Source organism: Gymnogyps californianus, chromosome 18 (genome assembly GCF_018139145.2).
Source record: "Gymnogyps californianus isolate 813 chromosome 18, ASM1813914v2, whole genome shotgun sequence".
In the NCBI taxonomy this organism is placed as follows: domain Eukaryota; kingdom Metazoa; phylum Chordata; class Aves; order Accipitriformes; family Cathartidae; genus Gymnogyps; species Gymnogyps californianus.
This window is the reverse complement of record NC_059488.1, coordinates 11,448,402-11,454,401: the sequence shown is the minus strand read 5'-3', so window position 1 is coordinate 11,454,401 and position 6,000 is coordinate 11,448,402.

Below are 6,000 nucleotides of genomic sequence, written 5' to 3'. Positions count from 1 at the left end.
TTGTCTACACTGCAGTCACTGCAGTGACTAAGTGGACTAAGTGACAGAAGTACTGGGCAGGATTTAAGCAGCCCTGTTCTGGCACTGCACGCAGTGCAGCTGCTGTGACTAACCGTATTGTTAGTGCTTAGCCCCGAGTATTTACCCAGCTCTTTGGGCTGGGTTTCTGGCCCTTGCTGAGCTCTGTGCTGTTGCAGCACTACAGTCAGCAGTACACAAAGAACAGGTTTAAAGCTGAAGTCGGAGCTGCAGCTCCTGTGAGAACACATTCAGAGATGACTCTTCATCGTGGAGCCCTGCACGACACATCTCTGGCAGAGTCAGGCCGCTGCCTGTGAAGTGCCGATTCCCAGTGCTGGCATCCCAAACTGAATCCCCCCTGGCTGCCTTCCTGCACGCTGCAAAGACGTTTTGCCTATGCATAGTGGCCATTCCCCGTAATTCTCTAGTGACCAGTTGAACTCTTGCCACCTGGTTTCCTTCCCATAATAGAAATCAGATGGGTCTGTTTTCTGGAAAGGAGCTCTCCAAAGAGTCCTGGATGTCTGTGCTCACCTTCATTTTGTGTGTCACCTGTGCTGGGTGTGTATTGTATTGTATTGTGTTGTATTATATTGTGCTGTATTGTATTGTGCCATTTGCACCTAGGGAGCTCATTCCATTTAGTGTGTTCATCTTCTGTTATCAGTTGGATCTGGATTTACACAGACATATGGAAACTCAGGCAAAATCTTTCCTCTGAGCACATCCTATTAGCTCTGCTGATTACTCCCAGCAGTACTTACCACTGGATAAGAGAGGCTTTCAGAACTGAATTACTTAAGGACAGTGTTTCCTTCACAGAAGCTAGTCTGCTTCTTCAACACCCTGCTACTTGAAGCTCTCTCTGCCCATGGCAGCCTATCACAAGCCTGTAGAAACTAAATCAAGTCAAAACCAGTGTGTGCAACTGAAAAGTGCTTTTTAAGTGTGTAAAATAACTCCATGGCTTCTTGAAAGCCATCAAGAGGTATGCTTGAGGAATAGTGTTTGGAGACAGCAGAAAATAGCTCTTCATTCCAAAGGATGGCAAAGTGTCTTTAGTTCTCTCTTCCTCTCCTATGCAAATGTTATCCTTTAATGTGGCTGGTCCTAGAGTGATAAAGGACACACCTTCTCCATCAGATGAAAGTGTGATCTCTTTTCTGTGTTCCTTACCATGCTTTATCTGTGCAGGAGAGAGTCTGAGTTCTTCCTTAACTTCTCAGACTCTGCTGCATTTAAGACCCAGCATTACACCCTATTTGGCTCTCCAGCCCTACCAGCTCTGACAGAATCATCTGAGACATTGCCTAGGCTGCAGCCCTCCTTTGTTCTCATATTAGTGGGACCTATTCGCACATAGGGGACCCCCATTATGCTTGATCTGAAAGATATGTGACATGTGGAAACAACATACTTTGAAACATTCATGCAGCAGTTCTGTAACCTCAGCCAGAGTTCACAAGTTGTACATAGATAGATTCCCTAAATCACTACACTGAAATACACTGTTCTCCAGCAAAGCCACTTCTCCTGTGCCTAGACGCAGTTCCTGCCTGTTGATACCTTTTGCTTTTGAAGGTTGGAATTTGTCTGATATATCAAGGCTAGGAGAGGTAGAAGTATTTTTCTCACAAAGGTTTGAAATCCCCATCAGTTTGCACCTGTGACTTTCAAACCAAAGCTCTTGTATCACTAGATGTCACAATGGCAATGTAAAGTGTTGCTTAAGTGTATAGTATCATTGCTTCCCCAAAGCACCAAACAGCCAGGTCTAAGCAGCGGGTCTGGGAACCTTTCAGTGAAGCTGGGATAAGTTTTGAGCTTGTAAAGTAAGTTGATGAGTTTCTTTTTACACAAATCTACCTTAGGTGATACATAATTTATTAGGAACATGTGCACCTTGTTTCCACTGGGGTATGAGCGTGCTGGAGCTTGTATGGCTGAGGAATCCTTCCCTGATCCTCTAGTACTAAGGGCATATTCAAGAGCACCAAGCACAGACGCACGACGTTTGAGAAGCAGCATGACTCACCACAAGGGATAAAGTATCAGCCTCACAGGAACAGGTCCAGGAGCACAGGGACTGGTGTAACAGATGAGCCAAGTGGTCGGTCTGCCCCAGGGTCCTGCCTCCCACAATCGCCAGCGGCAGCTGTTAGACAGAAAAGTGCAAAATGAGCTGCCCGCAGTGCGAGTTTCTCTCTGACCCCCTGCAGCAGGACAGCAATTTGTGCTCTGAAGCAGCAAGGTTTAGATATCCAGTCCAGAATGATATGGTGTTTATAAACTCATTATTACATGCGAGTAATGAGACAATCCAGAGAGAGATGCCCAATACCTTTTTTGCCCTGATAAGTTTTTGACCCAGACAATAATTTTGCTGAATTCAAAGTACAATTTGTATTAAAAAGACTCTCTTTTTTGTTAATCTTAGGATTCCTGCTTTGCAGTACATGGTCTCTCTGCAAGACTTGTCACAGTAGTGGAACTTGCCCTAGTGCTGAAATGGTGAAATGTTAAGAAAGATGCAGCAGGTAGCAATGATTCTTTAAAGCTTTCCTTTGGCGCATGTCTCCTTTGGCATTGAAAAAGGAGTTATCTACTGTGGACATTATATACAGGGTGTGGAGCACAAGGAAATTTATGAACTGTTTTCTGGAGAGCAAGTGCCTTTCAGTTATGGTATGTACAAACTTACATCTTATGCTCAATTTGACAAGAAAGCAGACCTTCACTAAATTGTCCTTGCATTTGCTCCATCCCACTTGCTGCTTTCAAATGCAGAAAGCATTCTTCTCCTTTTCAAAGATCCAAAGAAGACAAGTCTCAGAAGAGAGCATTCCTGCCCAGGGTTGGATCCAGAGCTCTGCACTTGACTCAGTTCATAATGGGTGTCCCTGAACTCACTGTTTACAGGATGAATGAAATATTTTTCACCCTTTGTTTGCCTCAGTTCTTGGCACCTCTGAAAACTATGAAAAGCTGAAGAATGTGGAGCTTGCCAAGAACTGTTAATACGAAAACTTAATCTTTCCTCTCTGGTCTGGCAGTCATGTGTCAAACAATATCTCACATCTGATCTTGGGCAACACCTGAGCTTTTTCATACAAAATTGTACAGAGCTGGGGCTCCACATACATGTTGTACAGGTCTCCTTTCTTCTTGTGTAATGTCAGGAGCAGTCAGGCACTGCAGCACAGCTCAGTCTACTGCCTATTCCCTCTTCCAGAAGCACACAATTTTTAAAAACAAATCCTTGGCTGTTTTCATCCTTCTAGCCCATTTTCCAGTTCATTTCATCCACTGAAGTAATCACAGTTATTTCAAATGTGTCTATAAGTATCTGAAATAGCTTTTGTGATTTCCTACTGCCAGAGCTGGCTTTGGAAGCAAGCAAGCAGGGAAACGGCCCAGGGCTCAAGGTCCTAGGTAGGGCCCGTTAAGCTAATATAGGTAGTAGTTGAAGCCCCATCGTATGTAAGTGTAAAGGAGGAGTCCATCCCTTGGCCTCTGCTTGAGTCTAACAGCCATTCTACGTGCTGCTTTCACTCCTACATAGTTTGTCCTGTGCTGCAAAGTGATCTCTCTTGACAATGCAATTTTCTTCCTAATGTTAAATATTTTGGCTCTCTTCAGCCATGTCAAAGTTGAGTGCAGTTTCCCACAGAGCAGGACACAATACTGTATAAGTGTGTATGTTAAGCCAGATACCACGCCTGGTTTTTAGAAGTGCTGAGCACTCACAGCTCCTATTGCAGTCAGCAGGTGCTTCACGTTCCCTGAAACCACAAGCCCTGCAAGTACAGCTCTCCATGTCCCCATTCCCCAGTACTGAAGTCAAACTGTGTCTTCCCAAGACACAGACTCACACTGGCACTCTGATCCCACCTTTGCCAAGGACACTGTGGGGCTGTTTACATGGGTAGCCACTGTCTGGCCCACATTAGTGCTTCAAATACATAAAATACTGTGTGCAAGTTGAGATGAGATCGCTTGAATGGGATAGGGATTATCAGGAAGCCAGGCTGGGCAAGCAATTGTGTGACGTGCACGCCTTGTCCCATACCCTGAAACACAGCACCAGCCACTTCACTTCATATTCCTGTTCAAACACCCAAACGGTCCGTCAGTGGTAACGAGCAGAGTGGGGCTGGAACAGACCAGCCTTGACAGGCTGTAACAGGAGCTGTGGACCCAGCTGCATGTGCTGTAAAACTCTCCTTGACACCACCACAGTCTGCTCTCTTGGAGCCCTGGAATGGTTTCAGCATTTCTCAGACAGTATCATATCAAATTACTGAAAGTATTTTCAAAGAGGTGTTTGCTTCCCTAAATTTTGTTTGAGTTAATAAAAAGTGACAGAGTTGGAGAGAAAGCAAAGCACATGTGTTCCTGGAAAGAAAAAAAGGCAGTCAACAAAAATGTGACCAACTGGAGAACAGTGCAATCGGGATGGCTTTGAAACATCTGCAGCCAGAGAATGAGGGAAGGGCACGGGGAAAGAAGGAATGAGGAGGGGAGAAGACAGCTCTCTGCAAATCTCAGGCTATCCTCACTGTCTTCCACTCACTGCCTTCTCTTACAGATGCTTATTTACATGCAATTGAGCGTAACAGCCAGATAAGGCCAGCACCGAATAGAGACCTGGTGCGCTTCCAGCAATAGCACTCTCTTCCTTATGAACAGATACAGTCTCCTGTCTAGGAAGAATTAGTCTCCAAGGCTGACATTCTGGTATCTTTTAGCAGCACTAACTAAGTTGGTGGCAAGAGAAGAGGACTATTTTATTTACTTGTAAGTGCCAGAAAACAATTTTTTTTTCTTTCTCAGGTCAGATGTGTTTGTAGCTTAGAGCTAATTAAAATGCTAAACTACCTCCAGCAACTGCAGAGAAATCATAATTTAATTACTTGTGAGAAAAACTTTTAAGTTTCTTAGTTCATTTTGAGATAAACAAATGAAACCACTAAGATTTGTTGCTTTGGTGGCTTTTCATAACAGGAAATGGTAATAACACATTTCTGTCTGTAGGAACTTCCTCTAGTTCCCCTCTTGGCACTAAGGGAACTTTAGGAAGCTGCCTGAAACAGGCACAAAACCTTTGCTGTGGCAGGAAGCCAGTTCCGTTCACTTTCTGTCTCCTGCTGAAGTTATTGGGAACCCCTGAAAGGCTGCCTGGCACTTGGCTGAAACAGGAAAGTAAAAGTCTGTGTCCTGCAGTTCTGCACTCTTAACTTAGACACACAAGGGAATTAAAAGAGGAAAAGTAATGCCCTGATTTCCTTTTTTAAGCTCTGTTTCACACAAGGCAATGCAGACAATCTTACTCCAGCACCAGAGTAAGACAGCCTGATCCTAGACCAAACCTGCCCCCACACAGGAACAGGTACTGCACTCTGCATTCATGGGCAGCCTTCTTGCAAACTAACGTTACAAGGCAGACAAGACCTGTGGCAACAAAATGAGAGCTGAACTCCTTGGAAAATGTGGCCTTTGGCAGCACACATAAGGTCACATTTAAGTGCCCACATCCCAGCCCTGAACACCCCTGCCTGAAGTTCCAGCCACTCCTGTTACCGTCCTGCCAATGGTCTGCAAACGTGGCTCAGCTGCAGGCGTGGAGCAGGGTCTGCTGCATACTAAGTTTCCCCCTTCTTTTAAGAAGCCCGTTGCTTACTGCTGCTGAAATGCTGTCTGCAAGTCATCGTACTGCCTCTTATTATATAGAGCTTTATAATGCACTATAACTGCACTGTATAGGGTCAGAGCTGCTTAAGCACATGTAATGGGACCTACAGTGCAAAGAGTAGGCAAGGATTACAGCCTAGATCCCATGCTCGGTGCGCCTGGAGGGGCAGGGTCTGGATGACCCCCTGCCGAGACTGTGCCACTCCAAGGGGCTTGCCGTGTGCCAGAGCAATAGGGAGGTCCCCGAATGGTCACTATTAGCAACTGTGAAGTACCTATCTCACTCAG